The sequence below is a fragment of the Ambystoma mexicanum genome, chromosome 7p (genome assembly GCF_040938575.1).
Source record: "Ambystoma mexicanum isolate Mex_15411 chromosome 7p, UKY_AmexF1_1, whole genome shotgun sequence".
NCBI lineage: Eukaryota > Metazoa > Chordata > Amphibia > Caudata > Ambystomatidae > Ambystoma > Ambystoma mexicanum.
The window spans coordinates 251,215,505-251,235,977 of record NC_090939.1 but is presented as its reverse complement, the minus strand read 5'-3'; the positions used below and the strand labels follow the sequence as shown (position 1 = coordinate 251,235,977).

The 20,473-nt window shown below is 47.0% G+C and overlaps 1 protein-coding gene across 4 annotated transcripts in view; it reads left to right on the top strand.

Moving 5' to 3' along the window:
- ITSN1 (intersectin 1) overlaps positions 1 to 20,473 on the top strand; it is a 3,188,156-nt gene that overhangs the window by 313,605 nt on the left and 2,854,078 nt on the right. The gene's annotated exons all lie outside the window — the stretch shown is intronic.

Sequence of the window (20,473 nt, the reverse complement as noted above, 5' to 3'; positions counted from 1 at the left end):
TTCTTAAATGCTACTGTTCTTAAGGATAGAGGGATACCTTGTATCTTTCCTAAAACTTGAACTTCTGAGAGATTAGAAAACCAATTTATGTGCAGTGTTGAATGGCTACCTAGTATCCCTTCTCTCTGCTCCTGTGACGTTATGATCCCAGTGACAACCCTTTATTTATGGCTTGTGGTGGTGGACATGTTCTACCAACTTTTGTGCTATTTCCTACCTCAGACTGTATTCATAGCCTGTTTTTGCACAAAAGGGTCACCTATGTTCTAACATGGTGGCTCCTTTCTTTTTTCAACATTTCTTGTGTGGTTGTCCTTTGTTAGCCCTTGTACCATTTTTTGCAGGGGGAGATCTGAAAAAGTGTGTTTAGCCTTTGGCGGGAATCCATGGGTGTCCCCGCGTAGGCTCCAGTGTGTATGCGAGGACAGGAAGCAGGGGAGGAGTTCAACACTCCCCTGCCCTTTGTCTGCTAGAGTGGAACCAGTTCCCCCTGGAGGGGGTGGGGGCTGTCTGTCCCGATTACACTGCCACTCGCCCATTTCTGTAAACTGCTGGAAGAATTTGCGGAGGAATGAATGGGAAGACTGAATACAAGGTGAGGTTCCTGAGGCAGAAGACAAGTCGACCACTGGAACAGAGGATCAAAGCTGAAGACGACCAGAGACGCCTGCAGACCTTTCGGTAACCGTGAAGCGACCACTACTGTCCTGACCCAGTTTTCCTATTGACAGAAGAGCTCCGAAGAGGACGGCTCATTCCCTTTGGCTGGTGGGACCAACCAGCCTCAAGACTTACTGCGGATCGAGCCATCCCTGTGGTGCTGTGACCTTCCAGGGCTGCATACCAAGAATACCAGGAGACCTCCAACCCATTTGCAGTGCAACGTCTTTGCTGGGTCGAATCTGTACAGAACTTTGAGCTCCATTTGGACCTCCGGAGGCATGACCTCACTCATCCAAGTCCCCTCAGCAGAGTGCAGGAGTGTAGAATCTAGGAAGATCGACCGGGCGATAACTGTCTGTTGTTTGAGCGGATAAGGCACCAAAACCACAGATGGATGGGGGAGACCAAAGACATCTTTGCTGAAGGTTCTCTTGCGACTGCTGCTCTGACATCCCATTCAGTCATTCCTTTTGTCACCAGACCTAGGAATTGGGAGACTGGGTCAGTCGCTGCTGCACAGGAGAGAATCCAGCTGCGTTTTCATCACCTAAGGTACTGTGGGGCTCAAGGTGGAACTTGCCTTAAGCCAAAAAGCCGCTCCAGTGTTACTTGAGTGTGTTACAATGTGTTTGGGTGTTCACCCATGCCTCTGGCCCAGGCTTAACCGCTTGCGTCGTTTCTTTGCAGGGTTCCTATAACTTATTTTGCTAAGCACTTTTACTTAAGTATCCTGAGGAATTTTGCCTTTCCTGCTGCTGCTGCAGAATACCTTTGCTCAACTCCCACACAGACTTTGATGAACTCTTGTATAGTTATGGATTGGACTGCCAAAGCATTAGGATCCTTGAAGTGTTGCCAAGAAGTAAATTACTGCTAAAGTGTTCCTTCCTACTGACTGTCTGATATGACTTTACAAAATTAATGAACCTTGCTCATCACTGCCATTAATACGTTTGAACTGCCATTCATTTTCTGAAACAATTGGAAGCACGAGCAACTACTAGTGAAGCAGTCATCTATGACTAGTATTGTTGATAATTCCTGTGTGTGGTGTTTACTGTTAAGTAATTACCTACCTTGCGTGTGTATAGAAGAATAAATGTATATTTTAATTTAACTTTCAGTGTGTCAGAGTTTCTTTGTTCTAGGGTATTGACTGGATTCAGTGTACTTAGCTACAGCTCACATCCTCCTCATAAAATGAGACTGGCTACTCTGCCATTCTACCAATCCTTTGTGTAGTAAAGACTTCTACTAAGAGCTGGGTACCTGTATACGAAGGGATCGTTTTATAGAGCCTTACCCAAGTGCTTAATTTGTAAAAAGAGAAGTGCTAGGGCTTACCATATTCTTTGGTGGCCACCAGCGCTATATACTGGCCCAGCTACAGGAAGATGGAAAGATGAAGAAAATCTTTTGGCTTGGCATCTTGTGGCTATTTGAAAGAATAATCGTGTCATCATAGAATCGGTGGCAACACTGGTGAACTTATAAAGAAATGGGGTGTAAATAACCACTGAATCGCATGAGTGGGTGAGAAAACATAACTTCATGCAGGATATTTTAAGGGGATTTATGGCCATGACTATGGATAATGTTAATTTTACAGCATAATTTCCGAACAAAATTGACTTATGAGGTTTACAGATACTTCGAACGGCAACACGGGACATATACAGAACAAGGAAGCAAAATGCAAACCCTGTCAACGACGAATACAGCAGAGGCAGCAGGAGCAAAGGTGTTGCTTCGCCTACACGCAGAACAGGTGCAGTATAGTCAGAGCAAGGTACCTCCACAAAACAGCTTAATTTGCTGGTGGAGTTAGTTCAAGCTTCCAATTGTCCTTTTACACAGACATAGGACTGGTAGAGCATGGGCAACAGCAATTCAGGTTTCTCACCCAAATAGAACACATCCAGTAGCAGTGAAACTTTTGAATTTTTCTCGCACAACAGGTCAGCTTGAACAGGGCATTGACAGTGTATGCTTCTCTCATAATCGTAGACTAGGTACATTTTGAGTAGCTGCATTGCAAGTTTAAATTGTGCAGCACTGATTTCAGCTTCTCACACTGATGCAAACACAGAACAGGTTAGCATGAGTTTCCCCTCAGACCATAGGCCTTAGTAGAACACTATTTCATCAATCAATCAAGAGGTACACCAAGGGCCGTAACGGTGCAACTGCTTCTTCACATAGAGAATATCGGCATGGGCAGCAAAAGTCAACGTTTCCCTCACAAACCGGTCACCTTGGACTCCAGCAATCTCTAAACAACCCTCACATAGAACAAACCACCAAGGAAAGCAGCAGTGTGTTTCCCACAAATAGAAAAGGGGACTGTCACACTGGACTGCACTGGTGCAAGGTAACCTCCCCTCAATACAGTCCAAGTCAGCATGAGCCCCGCAGTGCAAGCATCCGTCATATGGAATGGGTATTGTCTGGGGCTGAGCAGTGCAAGCTTCCATCATAAAGAATAGGTCCTGCATGGGGCTGAGTGGTGCAAACGTCCTTCACATAGAATGGGTACAGCTTGGGGCTCATCAGTTCAACCTTCCCTGGCCTTGACTGTTCAAGCTCCACTCAAATAGAACAGGCATAGGAGGGGCTCAGCAGTGCAAGCTCTCAATATGTAGAATGGACGCAGCATGGGTATTTGAAGTACAAACTTCCATCAGGTAGCATAGGCTCACCATGGGTCTTAACAGTGCAATCTCACTCAAAGTATAACGGGAAAGGTAAGTGACCTATCACGGTGTGCCTGCTCCCCTCACAATGTTGAGCAGTCACAGCATGGGCATTGGCCGTCCATTCCTCTCATATAGAACAGACAGCAGTGTAAGCAGCGATCGCTCCCCTTATGTAAAAGTCATGGCATGGATCAAGCCAGTGAAAATGTCCTAATATAACAGGCACAGCAGGCATCTCAGCAGCATGTTCTTTCTTCATGTAGCAAAGGCACAGCATGGGCCTTAACAGCTCAAGCTTACCCATCCTAGACTAGCCACACCATGTGCAAAAGTGTGCTCTTTTCATACACACAAGTGCTCGGCCCGCCTCCCCATCATTACGTTGGGCATCCATACTCCTAAAATAGAATAACAGGTAAGGCCCATCATGTGATCAGCCAGTCGAGCAAAAGATGGGAATGAACGTTTAAACAAGGTTTGTAAATTCTTAGTGTCCCTTTCTTAACTGCACTAATCAAGCATAGCACAGGAGGACACATTGAATAAAACAAAACAGTACCGTAAAACTACCTATGCATTGAATTTACATTTGACCTAATTTAATTAAAGCATGCACAATTCTCCCCAAAACGACCAAATATAACAATTGCGATACACTGCATAAACACGTAAGTAGTCGGGTTTATTTCTAAATATCAATTTGTTACACCTTTTATGCCAGCATGCCACATGAACAAGTACATTCCTGTTGATTGTATGCCTCGCGCAACGCAAGGCAGTCGGGCATTGGAAGCTTGGTGCAGAGGCAGCCACACGCCTGGCACCTGGGGTTTGGAAGAATCTGTGTTCACAGGGGTGTGAGGTTCTATAAAGGGCACAATTTGTGTATGTGCCTTGTCCAGAAACGGGTCTCGACTCTCAAAAGCAGGTATGTTAAAATATCTCGGTCTTGCAGAAATCAACTTGCTTCACCTGGAAAAAGGCAGCTTTTCACACATGGCGACAAGCATTCCTAATGGGATAGTGGCCCGGGTAGTGACTTCTCCTTTACTCTCCGATAAAACTTGTTTGCGTGTAATAAAGAGAGCGTCGCGTATCACGCACTTACTTGGAAACATTTAGTGACCGCAGTCGTCTTGTAAGAGGCAGAAAACAGATAAGGTAACGATTTGAAAAAATGGAACGGATGACAGAAAAATAGAGCGACATGGGGGGAGCAAACACACTTGCAGCTTTTTCGTCTTTGACCAGCAGAAGAAAGCTGTGCGGCCCTCAGCGCATGTTATGGGAGCTTCCAGCACAAGGACTGAAAGATACTTTTGCCCTGTCTGCAACAGACCCATGGGCAGGGAAAGCTCAAGCTCAAAATCATTACATTTGAGTGAGTAACAAATGCCCAGTTTACAACTGCGTTTAATCTAAACCTGGCATATGAATTCCTCAAAGGTCCAATTCAGTTTGAAGGAAGTGCCGTTGCTCATCCCTGCCTACAAAATGAAGTGCTGGGGCTAGTCACCAGGAAACACCCGTCCAAATAAAGCACTGCTCATCTCCAAGTGGACTTTAGGACGCCTCCCTTAACAGCAGGTCCATTACAATATAAACCCTTCTCTCCCTACATCACGTAATTACCCGAAGGTCCCATAATTCATAACTTTCTACATCATTTATAATGAATTGCCTTGTATCCCTTTTCTCCCATCAACCTATATGGTCTGTTCATTCCCTGTATTTTATTGACTTTACAGTATTTGTTCTAGATCATTTCTGCTGTTCTGTCCACATCCAATCATTGCCACTATGTTGTCCCCGGTCTCCACCCCACCCCCTTTTACTTCATGTTTCAGCCACAACGCCATATGTTGGGTTAAAACTGTGAAGGACAAAATAAAGGGCCTCCATAGTTCTACAAATGTAGCTAGTGTCCCCATCATGGTTTGTTTATTTTCCCACTGTCCAAATCTCACAAATCTTATCCCTCCCAATAGCGATCTGTGTCCCCTCCTTGTTTTTCCAAGACTGGGCGATGCAGTCTTGCTGCCATCAATAGCTGGGTCAGCAATGTGGCCAGATGGTCTGACCTGGACTATATAAACCAAGACCCGAACCCCAGGCACCAGAGCATAGAGTAGTAATTGGATACCCATAATGTCTTTGGCTTTAGCTAGGATGTCTTTTCCATAATTAGTCCACCCATTCCAATCACCCGTCAAACCAATTTTGGAATCGAAGCAGATTCACTGATGTGATCTCCTGTAGGGGGTGCCCATATGTGACTTATGAGACATTGTCTTGAAGAGAGGTTTCTAATCACTTGCTGTGCATATAGTCCGACATCTAGTGGTAACCGCAGAGTATTGCATCTTGGGGACGTCGACATGGGCGTGCCTGTAACACTATCCCTAACGTGACGTGTAGTGTACCCAAAATCCCTCATGCGTCAAGTCCCTCATTGTTTTTTTCTGCCCAGCTAGCTGGTTACCTTATGTGGAGCTCTTACTTATTGCAAAATAGTCATACTTCCTGACCTCCGGTCGTTTATATATTATTTGTCCCCTCTCTGGTTACTTCCTGACCACCGCCGAAGAACAGACTTCGACAGCTGGTGCTCCGGTCGACGCTGTCGCCCGCCGCTGTCGCCCGCATGGCCAGGCCTTCTGGCCGGCCTATGCATTAGGGAGACAGGGGTCTGGGGGTTTCTATTCTTTTCAAAAATATCTTGCCTTCTCTCCTCTTTGCCCTTTTTGTTTTGCAGTCTCTTTAATACACCTGAGCTATGGACAGGACACCATTTAAATTTTGCCCTTCCTGTAATGGAAAATATCCCTGGAAAGAAACGCACCGGCGGTGCAATAAGTGTCTCCCTCGTAATCACCACGAGGCATCCTGCTGGTTTTTCCAGCTCCTGCGTCCTAAAACGATCAAGGAGCGTCGTGTGAAACGGTGGGTGGCCTATGCCATGTTGCAGGGCGAGGGTAGCTCCCCCGCCGCTGAGTGATGAGGATCCAAGTGACGGCCGTGGCTCCGATCCAGATACCATTGACCCCTCATCGGAGTACTCACGCTCCACAACGTCTGTTCCCGGCCCGACCAGGCACATGACATATGGGGAATGTACACCCCGGCGACAAGGATGCACCTGCTACTCATAGAGGCAAGCACACAACCCCTGGTACCACCTTGATGGATCGTCGAAACGGTTCAAGGTGCCAACGGGTACGCCGAATTCCTTGACTGCACCCACCAATTCACACGATAGGCAGCCCTCCATGCAACTGCGTCAGCGGCAGGCAAGGGTGCCAGCACCAAAGGTTACAAGGCAGTCGAGACACCTCCTAGGGGCGCGCCGACGCGTATAAAGCTCTGGTTGTGTCAATCTACGGTGCAGCCGTCTAAACAGCCTAAACCCCTCCTGGTAATTTCGAACATCAACGAGAGTCTCGCGAAGATCGTTTTGGCGGCCAGTAAACACAGGGACAAGTCGAAAGACACGTCTACATGCCCGAAAGGGCAGGAAGATTATTCGGAGGTTCCCCAGTCCTTATCTAGGGCTCGCTCTAACAAATCTCGAGTTCTAGGCAAGAGGACTCCCATGAGGAGCCCTTTCCCCCCTCTAGACCCCTCTGGCTCATCTTCATGGACCAGGGTGAAATTTGAAGGGTGTGTGAACAGGCTGGCAAAATGTGTGGACTGCTCTGAAGGATTCACTCCTAAAAGGCCTAGTGAAGACCCTTATCCTACAGTGGCCAAATTCCTAAAAACCGTGTGCCGGATTGGTGGGATGAGCAGCCAGTGGATAACCCGTCATGGCTGTCACCTACCCATACTCCGGATCCTGATACCATATGCATGGACCCACCCCCGTCCCCCTTCCCCTCCTCTGCGTCAGGCATCTCCTATAGATGACCAGGTGGCATTTAGCACCATTCTGAAAAAAGCAGCCGAACATTTCCAGATAGCCACGCAATAGGCGGTGCAAGATTCAGATTTCGTGGAGGACATTCTAAAGGAGTAGCCTCCTGCCAGCCAGGCTTTCCCTTTACTTAACTCCATCAAAAGGTTCATCATCCCTTCCTTACTAACACTTTCACAAACCAAGGCTGTAAACCCACGGGTGGAGAAACCTTTGCCCCTCCCCTTCTGACCCTCTCTATATTCGGGGTCATGCTACTCCAGATTCTCTTGTGGTCACGACAACAAGGAAAAGGGCAGGGGTGCCCTTGTCCACAGGCGAGGCACAGCCGGGCAAGAAATGTAAAGATTTGTATGCTCTAGGGAACAGGATAACTACTTTGGCTGCATATTCCACCCGGATTGCCAACAATACCACGCTGTTGGCCAGCTATTGGGATGTCCAATGGAACCTTCTGCAAGAGGGCTTACAGGAGGTCCCCGAATCAGTACGTTCTCGCCGGATTACAATTGTGTCAGAATGTAAGCAAGTAAACCATAACATCCTTAAACACCTTAGATGCTGCTGAGACAGCAGGTAGAACCCTGGGCCAGGGTACCCTTTCCATAAGGAGAGTCGGTGAACTACAGGCCCTGTCTATTCTAGACCCTAAGGTGGTTCTGTGAACTCGCCCTCGGTTTGCGCCCAAATTTATTTCTAAGTTCCATGTGAACCAGTCAATAGAACTACCAACATTCTTCCGGAACCCCAATAACTTGGCGGAAAGAAGCCTACACACACTGGATGTGCGCAGGGCAGTCATGTACTATCTGGAAAGAACTAAACCACTGAGGAAGACAAACCAGTTTTTCCTTTCAGTGGCGGCTGGTTGAGAAGGGGACCCTGTCTCTAAATCAGCCATCTCTAGGCGGATTGTCAATTGCATCACACTCTTCTACACTCTTGCCAAGAGAGATCTGCCCTTCAAGCCTAAAGCACTCTACTCGAGGCACTGGGGCTTCCATAGCATTCATTGCAAACGTTCCTTTCGCTTCCATTTGCTAAGTGGCAACCTGGAGTTCTGTACATACCTTTACAAAACACTATTGCCTAGACACTCACTCTAGGTCTGATTTTCTTTTCACTACTGTTCCTTCTCACATCCCACCACCAACTCTGGATACTGCTCGCTAGTCTATGCACATCAGATTCACAAGCATCAGAAGACATGCATTACTTACCGTAATAGCATTTCTGATTGTTTCTGCTTAGATTCACATGCACCCACCCTTCCTCCCCACTCAGATGGAAGGAACATAGACATCTTACTACTTTTCCTCTCTTCTGTACTCGCTCACGCAAGTCGTAAGGCGCCCTCACGGCAGAAAAAATACAATCAGAGGGACCTCGACGCGTGAGGAATTTTGGGTGCATTACATGTCACGTTAGGGATAGTGTTACAGACACGCCCACGTCCCCTTTCGATCCTCGAAACACAATATGCAATGCTGCGCGGTTACCACTAGATGTCAGACTACATGCACAGCATGTGAATCTAAGCAGATGCAATCATCAGAAATGCTATTACAGTAAATAATGCATGTCTTCTAGTCCTCCTGTCCACCTTACATATATCCCATATTTCTAGGATGCCATGTTGCCTGACTCTTCGGTTGCCTATTTCCCGGGACCCCGAGCCATTTTTTTAAAATTAAAAATGTTTGGATTTGTTTTTGGTACAAAGACATTTACAAATATAAAACATCTTAACAAAGTAAACAATACATTTGTTTGATCTTAAAGAAAATAACACCTTATACATAAAAGAAAGATGTTATGCCTAACATGTAAAACATTACATTACCATTATTATTTTTTTTAATTGCTGCTTTAAAAAACAAAGAAATAAGAGACGAGCAAAAAACAAAAAAAAACAAAATTACTTCACTCAATCACTAGTCCATTCCTTCATTTTCATGGACCTTCAATTACACAATAGATTCATCCACAATTCCCTAAAACAATAATTTTTGAGTGGTTAGCTCGCTATGTCAAGTTAATTTCCGATAACATTTACCAACCTTAAAGTTGTAAGTATGGTAGTGTTAGTAGCACCCCACGTACATTTTAACCAAATCCAGTTTCTGGCTAGAGTAGAGTTTGCATGTAAAAATTAATTTATTATTCTGCAGCGATCATTTTCAAAGTGTGTACAAAAGAGAAAGATGTTTTAGTGATTCCTGTGTTTGCTTACAGAATCTGCATGTATCATCAACCATGTCTGTTTTATCTTTGTGCCAATATTTAGTTTTCACCCTTGTATGAAGCAAGTCCATTCTGAACAGCATATAAATTCTACGTGCCTCTTTACATGGACACAATGTTATGTATGGTAAACGTGGTGATTGTTTATGGCAGAATTTAGAGTATTCTGCAAAAGATGAATATCTCTGAATTTGGGTGCTACAGTTCACCCAATCCTGTTGAAACATTTTCTTGTTAACCTTTGCTTGATACAATTCCAGATCTCCAGCAGACATATTGATTTTTTTTCTAGCAAAGACACCATACGTAATTTATACTGTACCAAAGAATCGAAGGTATTAATAGCAAGCAAGTGATTTAGTCCAGTGTATAGCAAATTAGTAGGTAGGAAACAGCATTTTGGAAAAGTTTAATAGAAGGCGCCAATTGTATCTTACTGACAATGAGTTGAGACCCAATTCATGCCTAAGAATTGCATTAGGGATAGGCGCAGGAAGTCCCAATCTATACTTCCAGATGGAACCTTGTAGTTGATCTAGAAGGGTCCGAGGTCGACTAAAAACAGTTCCACTCCATATAATATAATCGCCTCTAGTTTTTTATGGTAGAATTCCAATAAATTCCAATAAAGGGATCAACAAGAACTTATAAATTTTGTGGAACAGGATTTTCATTTGTCCCCTTGATGGAATCGACTTCACCATAAGAAGTTCTTTCGTATGAGACCTAGATATGGTGAGTTTATGGATAAAGCTATAGGAAGTGCTTCAATTGCTTCAATTGTCCATGAAAAGTGCCGTACTCTTTGCCTGTTACAAAAAAACAATTATATTCGATTTCTGAGGATTTACGGTTAAATTATTGATGTTGCAATAGTGTAGAAAACTTTCCAATTTCATTTGGAGACCGGCTTGTGTTCTATCAAAAAGCAGGATGTCAGCATATGCTAGCCACGATAAGGTGAAAGTCCCAAGACGAGCAGCAAAAGTTTTCTTTATTCCATATCTCATCTATATCTGGCAAGTAAAGGTTGAAAAGAATGGCTGCAAGATTGCAGCCTTGTTTGACACCTATCCTGATTGGAATGGCTTCGGTTAGAAATCCTGCGTGATTGATTCGCACTTTAAAATTGGTGTTAAAGTGAAGCATCTCTACTAGGGTGATCAGGTACTGAGGGTAATTAGCGTTTTGCATTTTTTGCCACAGTTTGCTCCTTACAACACAGTCAAAAGCAGCCTTTAGATATAGGGATGCAGCAAAAATTTGACTTTTGTCAGGGCAATTAGCAGACGCAATGATGCGGGCGAGAATACAGGCATTGAGAGGAGTAGACATACCTTTTCTAAACCCTACTTGTGCAATGCTTAGGCAAGAGTTGTTACGAGTAAAAGTTTCCAACTCTTACAAAATCAGAGATGCAAAGATTTTTGCTGCTACTTCTATGATAGCAACTGGTCTGTAATTGTTTGGATCAGATATAGACCCCTTTTTGTGAAGTGGAATAATTGACGTGAGCCAAGATTGTGGAATTATTTTTGAACGAAAAATTTCATGGAACATGTCGCAAAAGATTGACGACCAAAACAAAGGAGGCATGGAGGCAAACCATCTGGCCCTGCGCATTTAGACACCTTCAGTTTATGGATTGCACGTAGTATGTCTGTGATTCCCCAAGGACAATAATTTGGGATTAATTGACAATCAGGTGGATGTTCAGACAATCTAAACTCATCTGGAAGTGCATATTTGTTGAGAGAATGAAGTCCAAGTTGTGCTATCAATACATGAGTCGAATTCTAGAGTTTTTTCTTGTCTATAGTTTTTTTTTTTTTAAATATTTTATTGATTTTATATTTTAGAAAACCAAACACACAACACAATACAACTGTTAATTACTTACAGAAACACAAAAGAAAATACGAAAAAACTCCCCCCACCCCCCATCAAGCCAGAGCCGGCTTCCCTGTATCCTCAGTCGGGGCACTATCAGGTGGAGCATTGTCCGTAGGCCCATCTTCCGAATTCTCAGATTCGTCCAAACCCTGTTGTGGGTTGGTCGTAGAGGCCACCAATTGTCGCCAGGCCAGCAAGGGCCCTATCTCCACCTCGCCCCCTCTAGTGACCGCTTCAAACCATACCACGGATTCCGCCTCCACCCACCTCACGAGTTCCGCCCACCATAGTTCCACTCTCGGCCTGCTGGCCGATTTCCAGTTCATGGCAATCCTGCGTTTGGCCAGAACATATGCCAGGTCCCTCATCTTGCTCAGGTGCCTAAAGTGTCTGGGCCTGGGGAAGATCCCAAGCATACACGACCAGGCCGATCTCACGTCCAACACCACTCCCCCACCTGCGAGCTTCATCTTAACCTCCTCCCAAAATCTATACACTTCCGGGCAGGCCCAAAACATGTGTAGCAATCCTGCATCCACCTCCCCACACCTAAGGCATTTTTGAGTGATCGAGCCTCCAAACCGTGCGATCTTCTGGGGAGTCAGGTAGGCCCTGTGAGTAATGTAGAACTGGAGTTGTTGGAGCCGTGCATTTTGGGACACCTTTTTATGATACCCCAGGACCCTCTTCCACTGACCCTCCGTCATGAGTCCGCCCATCTCCTCCTCCCATTCATGCCTCAGTTGGGGCAACTCTTTCCCAGCCTTCGCTCTGAGGAGTTCGTATACCCGTGATATTTCTTGCCCGCCCTCTGAGACATCATACATAGTTTCAAGGGTGGCATCAGGGTCGTCTGCCAGTGCCGTCACCGGCCATCTCTCTCTTACTCGTTTCACTAGCCTGGCATAGGTGATGTACTGGCCTCTGTGCACCCCCGTCTCATCCTGCAACTTTTGGAAGTCCAACGCTTCCCCCTCCCGCCATATGTCCCCGAGCGTGGCCAGGCCCACCGGCTCCCAGTGCCTACGGACAGACTGAAACAGTTGGGAGTCGTCTTCGCACAGGGCCACCAGCGGGACCTGCCAAGATAGCGGTTCTGACTCCCCCGTCAATTTCCACGTTCTGTGCCAGACCTCCCATCCCAACCTCAATAGCCGTCCTCTTCCCGTCAGTTTATTCCTTTGTAGCCACACCACCTCTCTCGGGAAGTATGGGGCCGCATCCTCCCGCAGCAACCTAGATTCCGCCGAATCTTCATCAGACAACCACCTGGCCACATACAACAGCTGCCCCGCCAGATAATATAGTTCGAAGTTGGGCAAGCCTATACCCCCCTTCTCGTGCGGGTTCTGGAGCTTCCACAGGGCCACCCTATTCCTGGAGTTACCCCACACGAAGCCCCTACACATACTATGAAGTCGCACAAATAGGCTCTTAGGGATCAGATACGGGACGTTCACGAAGAAATGCAGGAGTCTGGGAAGGACCACCATTTTCAGCAAAGCCGCCCTCCCCATCATGGACAGGGGCAATCTGGACCAGAATGCCATGCTGTTCCTGACCCCCTCTATGGCTCTCTCTGTGTTATGCTTGTGTACCGCCTCAGTCCGGTGGTAAATATTTACCCCCAGGTACCTAAACGTGTCGGTCCGCCATGGTATTGGCAACACAGGCAGCCTCTCCAGCGGGACGTCCCTGTACCCGCCCAGAGGGAACAGGCTGGACTTCCTGGGGTTCACTGATATGCCCGAGAGGACAGCGTAATGATCCAGTACCTCCAGTACGTACTGCAGGTTCTCCTCCGGGTAGCGTAAGTAAAGCAGCATATCGTCCGCGTAGAGAGATATTAAGTGGCTGCCGCTGGCGGTGTTAATGCCCACCTCTCCGTATTGTTGCCGCAGGCATATCGCCAGCGGCTCCAGTGCGAGTATATATAACATGGGTGACCAAGGGCATCCCTGCCTGGTCCCCCTGCTGAGTTGCCAGGCATCCGAGACTGTGGCCCCTGTCTTGACCCTCGCCACCGGGCTGCTATATAACAACTGGACCCATCTGATATACCCAGGGCCCACGCCGTATCCCTGCAGGGCCGCTTTCAGCCAAGGCCATCTCACTGAATCGAAGGCCTTGACCGCATCCAGCGACACTACCGCCATCTCGCCCATGTCGTCCTTAGTATGGTCGATAACATGGTGCAGCCTCCTATGGTTATCACTGATATTCCTGCCTGGGACATATCCCGTTTGATCCGGGTGGATCAGCTTGCCGATCACCTTCTTCAACCTGTTGGCCAGCACCGCCGTGAGTATTTTGCTGTCCTGGATTATCATGGACAGAGGTCTATAAGATACACACTCAACAGCCGGCTTGCCTGGTTTCAGTAATGGGACAATCATGGCCTCACGGAGGGACAACAGGAATTCTCCCTGTTCGTATGCCTCGTTAAACAAGGCCAGCAGTGGCTGGAGCAGCTCCTGCACGTACACCTTGTAAAACTCACTAGGCAGTTCATCCGTTCCAGGTGCCTTACACGTGGGGAGGCCCCGGATCACCACCTCCAGCTCGTCTGAAGTGATAGGGGCGTCCAGTTCCTCCCGCTCCAGGTCGTCTAGGGTGGGCAGACCAATGTCTTCCAGTGTGTTCAGGATGTCCTGACTCCTGTCCTCCCCAGTGTCCTCATACAAACGTTTGTAGAACCTGAGGAATTCCTCGTTCACCCCATCCTGAGTGTTGCGAAGACAACCGTCCTCACCACAGATCTCATGAATAACCACCCGGGGGGACTCGCTCTTGTACAGCCAGGCCAGCAGTCTGCCTGGCTTGTCGCCCCCGCGTGCAGCCTCTCGGTGTATTTCCTATGGTTCAATCTGCATAGTCGATCCCAAAGAGCGCTGCACGCCACCTGAAGGTCCCTCGCCCTAGTCTTGTCTTCCTGAGTGGCGTTCTCGAGACGAGCTAGGCTCTCCAGTTCCCTTTCGGTGTCCTGAAGCTCCCTCTCGATACCCCCTTGAAGTCCTTTGGATTTAGAGTTGGCCACTCCGCGCACCACTACCTTAAAGGCCTCCCACAGAGTTCCCACAGAGCGCACGCTACCCGCGTTTATCTCAAAGTATTCCCCGATGGCAACCCTCAGGTCCTCCCGGAATCCCTCATCCTGCAGTGCCTCCGACCAGAGCCTCCATGTGGGGACCCGAGGCCTAGGGGGTTGGTGTCGCCATTCTACCACCAGGGGCGAATGGTCCGACAATACTCGGGCCTTGTATTCCGCCCCCACTATTTCACCCGCTATCTCGGCAGTTTCAAACACATAATCCAATCTCGTGTATGAATCGTATGGCGCCGCATAGTGCGAATACTGCCTATCTGTGGGGTGGAGTTTCCTCCACACATCTACCAGTCCCAGGTCTCCCAGCAATGTCCCGAGCGCCTTGGCCGCCGGCGACATTTTCCCTTTGGTATCAGCGGACCGGTCGATTTTGGGATCCAAGACGCAGTTGAAGTCCCCACCCCACACCATCGCACCCCCTACCAGGGGGCCTACTTTGCCATAGAGGGATCTAAAGTAGGCTGCAGTGTCATGATTGGGGGCATACAGGTTGAGGATGTGTACTTCCCTGTTCTCCAGGAGTACTGTTATCGCCACCATTCTGCCCTCCGGGTCCACTATCGAGTCAAGCACCCGGAACGGCACGTGCGGCGCCACCCAGGTGATAACCCCTCTAGCATACGCCGAGTACGTGGCACCCACCACATTGCCCTTCCACTTCCTCTTGACCACCTCCAATTTCTCCCTAGTGAGGTGGGTCTCTTGTAGCAGGGCTATATCTATCCGCATCCTCTTCAGGTATAGCATTACCTTGTTCCGCTTGAGGTAACCATTGAGGCCTCGGACATTCCAGGTAGCTATGCGAAGACTATCCGATGCCATCAGTTCGGTCTATACTCAGCCCCGCCCTCCCCACAATGCTCCCTTGGTCTAACTCTCCGCCGGCTCTTCCGTCCTTGATCCCCGTCCCCCCTCCCTGTTTCTCAACTACACACCACAGCAAACAACCCCTCCCACCCCAACAAAAGCCCAGCTCCATCCCTGGATCTCAGGCCCACCCGCGTCTGGTCTTATCCCGTATTCAAGGAGTAGGACCCCGCGGGGCGTCGCCGATCTAACAGCGACCTAACTAACTAGATATGTTACTACTGGGGACAAAGGAAGCCTCTCGGAGCTCCCAACCAAGAAACCACGGGTAGGCACGCCCAATGGGCCAGCCAGTCAGCACCGCATCATACGCACCATATGCCGTATAAATGACTATATTCAAGTCCCAATGTCTCGGCCCCATTGCCCTAGGCGACCCAACCGTAAGCTACTTATCTTCCGTAGTCTCTGCCTGGATGCCCGGTTCTTGAGGACTGCCCAGCGCGTCTAGCCAGTCCATTGCTTCAGTCGGTGTTTCAAAGAACAAGGATCTGTTTCTGTAAAAAACCTTCAATTTGGCCGGGTAGAGTAGCATGTAGCGATGGCCAGCTTCCCGAAGTCTCCTTTTCACCGCCCCGAAGTGCATCCGACTCCGCTGTACTTGTAGCGTGTAGTCAGGGTAGGCCGTGATCTTGTCCGATCCTCTGTCAATCGTTCCCCCTTTTCGAAAGAATTCAAGAATCTTTTCGCGATCTCGGTAGTTCAGAATTTTCGAGATCACCGGCCGCGGGGGGCCCCAGGAGGCGGCCTCCTGGTTAGGGCCCTATGCGCCCTCTCGACTGCAAACCCCTGGGTCAGCACCCCGCCGGTAATCTCCTGCAAAAACATGGATTCCACAAATTCCGTGGGGTCTGGTCCTTCCGTTCCTTCAGGTAGGCCCACAATGCGAATATTGTTGCGCCTGGCACATCCCTCCGCCTGCTCCGCTCTGTCCTCCAGGTTGCCCACCCGTTGCACAAGGGCGTGTAGTTCCTTTTTATGAGCAGCGCAGTCTGCCGTGTTCGTGGCCGTCTCCTTCTCAATGGTCCCCGTGCGCTCCGAGATCGCCCTCGCATCCAGTCTAAGCAGATTCACCTCCTCCTGGACGGCACCGATCTTAAGGTTTAAGCCTTCCTGCAGCCCTTTCATGGCGAGGCCCAACTTGGTCTCCCATGACACTTTTAAGTCCGCAATCGCCGCCAGCACCTCCTCTATCGTGCCCGGCGACTCTGCGACCGTCACGGGGGTCTCTTTGTTCTTGCCTCCTTCCGCCCCTGAGGGGGACTTGGCGTAAGCCTCCATCGTGGGCTGTTTGGCCTTGGGTTTCACACCTCTCGTGGTCATGTTGTTGTATGAGTCGGGCGGGGGCCCGTCCCGCCAGGCACCGAAGGGGAATCACGCCACTCAATGCACAAAGCCTGGCCCACCACACCTTGGGGCATCCAACACGCCCAGAGCACCCCAACCACCGGGCCCACGGTCCCGTTGTCACAGCTACATCCGTTCGGCCCTCCAGCTCGCCGGGCCACCATGCGTCCTAGGCGGCGCTCACGTGTACTAGTACCCAAGCGAAGGGACCCATGGGTCCTGCACTCGTGATCGCGACACTAACTTCACGGTCCTCGGTGTTCGCAAAGTGTCGCCGCCATTTTGTCTTGTCCGCCTGCTCAGGGCTCATCCCAGTCAATCGCATTTATTTCGGTTCCCGGGTCTCCTAGACATCACAAACTTTCAGCGGGTGTAGTGGTGGCATTCCCACACCTGGACATCGATTTCCAGCGTCGGCCGGCCCCCGTGGACGCACCCCTCCATCAGGATCAAAACAGGATCAGCGGAGCTCCTCCAGAGTGCGACCCTTTACATGGCCGTCCAAGCCACGCCCCCCTTTTCTTGTCTATAGTTCGAATGATTTTCCAAATATCTTTTGCCTTCCACTTACATAACAAGTTAACTATCTTTTGATTACATTTTAAGGTATTACTGGCCCGGATTTGGATTAAAGCTTGCTTATATTTAAATATGATTTTTTTTTTTCATACCTATACACTCAGAAATATTACTAACCAACTTGGACTTCCTTGCTTCTCGAAGATCAGCATTTTTCTTCTGTTTAAGTGTGGCTACTACTTGGGGAAAATTGCACTTAAACATTTTTGAGTGTATTATGGACTGCCCGATTTTGGGCCATTTTTAGAAGATGAGACGCAATCATTTACATATTCCATTTTAGTATCATTTCACTTTCATGGTAGTTCTTCCCTTTTATTCCTCCACAGATCTCTAAAAGAGCAGTGCATTTTCTGCAAGTAGAGGGAGACCAATTAATTGACAATCTGGGTCTGTCGACCTGAATTAAGGATAGATAATTTTCCTGATGTCTAGATTTCAAGTGGTCTGTAATGGATGTTACAATCATTAAGTGATCACCCAAGTGAATTTCTAGAGTGCAAATTTTTGTAAAGTATTTGGAAGCAAACATATGATCAATCCATGATTTGTAGACCCCTCGTTTCCACGTAAAAGTCGCATGATTGCAATCTGGCTGTATTAAATAAATATCCCAACATTTTAGAAAATGTCTCCATACATTTCCCCTTTGTAGTGAAGTCTGAAAATATGCTGAACTTATGGACGCATTACTATTCCCTGTCCAAAATGAAGTCCCCTCCAATAAGGATTTCCGCATAAGGCGAAATATTGTCTGCCTTAATGAGGGCACAAGCTAATTCAATTGGGTACAAGATTGGATTGGATGAGATTACAAGTAAGTTTCTACTATGTAAGGAGTCGGTTTTTACATCCACCAGTAGAAAAAGGTCTGATTCATATACGTGATTTATAGTGAAATTCAATTTATCAATAACAATAGCCAAACCACCTGCTGGGCTGCCTTCTATACCTCTAGTCGCATGGTCTACACAGGAAAGAAATCCAACAATTTCTATGTTTGCTACAGCCATGGTTTCTTGTAACAGCAAAATGTGGGGAAGAACATCTTGATTAGTCTTATCCCTCCATTTAGCTAGATTCGAGAAGCTGCAGCAATTCCACAATGCAACCTTAAAATCATGAATTTATGAAGGTGCATGTGGCGAAGTTATGTTTGCAGCTGTTTTAATTAGCGGTTCTAGCCATTTTAGCCCATTCAAGGCATTTGTAAGCACTGACAATTGTTGCAACATGTTTTTAGAAGGATCCTTATTGCCAGATGAATTATGATCATTGCTAACGACAGCTATAATAGGTGGTGGTTGAAATTCTAGAAAAGCCATTGCATCATTGATGGTCGAGAAAGCATGCATGTTGAGACCAAGTATCTTTAAATCACTTTGATGTTCCCAAATCAATTTTGCAATTATTGGGGATAACATCTTAGAAAGCATTTGGTTGTTATTTTCATTTGGGAGCCGAATCCATTCAATGTCGTTTGTAACTAGGCTACGGAGCGAGGGGATCTTAAATAGTGCGTTCATTAGAAAAGTGCAATTAATGCCAACAGTTCCATTAATGTTGGCATTGCTCTTCCATCCAATGGTTTTCTTCATCTCATTCCGAATTGAGTGGAAGGTGTGCGAGACATTCAAAATGTCCGCCTCAGGGTGAATCCTTGCCTCCATTTCGTCAGAGATATCGTTACATCTTTTATCATCCAGGCTCTCAGAAGCCTTGTGTGCTTGGTTTAACGATTCAATCCCTTCTTGAACCTTTTTGTTGGCTTGAGAATTCAGCTGGATCGTCAAAACCTCCTTAGGGGTGTGGGGTTGAGGAATCATAGGCGCTGTCTGCAGAGGCGCAATGTGTTCAGAATTATGTTCAGGTACCTGGTTTTTTTTTTGGGGTGGTGTCGGACCCCACACTTACACTATTGGCGCATGTCTCGGGAAGTATGGAGATTTTCTGGGATTTTTCAACCGATGCCGTCTGGTTCAAGCATTTCTCCTCAATGATCTGGGGAGATAATTATTTTCCCACTGTTTCCTCCTTTTTCTTTATTTTTTTCGTTTCTCAAGCAATTATCAGATTTCTTCAGTGTGATATCTGTGAAAAACGAAGTTAGATTTGGCTGTTTCAACATGGGCACACTTGGAATTGGCTCTTGTTGTGTTGGAGGATTTACTTTTATAGCAATCAATTCCAAATCCAGAGACTTTGGTTTACAGCCTGATTTTAAGTTTGCCAACTGTTTAGAGCTCTTCCCGCGACTGTTTGATGAGCTGATCTGTAATACTCTTTTACTTTCCTCATTCAATTCGTTTAAGTTCAGGTTTTGCTCGGATGGCATAACATTCTGTGAACCTTTGCCTTTACTTATTTGAAACTTATTGGAAATAATGGTTTCAGAGTTTCTCTCTTGCTGCTTTCTCGGCGCATAATGAACTCCTGTTATTTTTATGTCTTCTTTTGATGGCTTTCTGATGGTGTTTTTTGGCCCGTCTCGAAATAAAGTAAGTTTTCTCTTGGGACCCTGTCTTCTTCATGATTTTCTAGGACTTTATCTTGTTCAATGATGTTAATGAGTATAGTTGGACTGTCTGGAGTCTCTGCGTTCGTGATCAATTTAGTTTCTGATGCTTCTGCAGAAGCAAGCATCTCCAGGAGTTTTTCTTTAGGATTCATCTGCACAAGAATTTGTTCGACCTGTAGTAAGCTTTCATGTTATTTTGCAATTTCCAAATAATCAATTGGCTCACACAATGGTTTGCTCGGGGTAACCTTCGCTGCATCATTTTTACAATGTATTATTTGCGCGAAAGTCAAAGGCACTCCATTTAGCAGAAGGGGATCGGCCAATGTTTAAGAACCCTTGTGCTTTTTTTTTCTCCAAATATGATGTGCTGTTTAGTAGTTCTTATTTTACAATTAAGGCTGCTCTTTCACGGCAATTCAGGTGATGTTTATGTCAAGCCTCCTGTGCTAACATGTATCCTTCTATTTTCGTTAGTTTTGCGGTTTTCACGATCATATCATTTTTTAGCTCCTGCAATAAAAGGAGAGTATTCATGCCCACCATCTAAAAGATTCAGGATTCACATGAAGACTGGAAGATCTTTAATGTTTTGATCTATCCATTCCTCTTCATTGTTCTCTTGAGTGAAGGGAACTTCGGAGAGA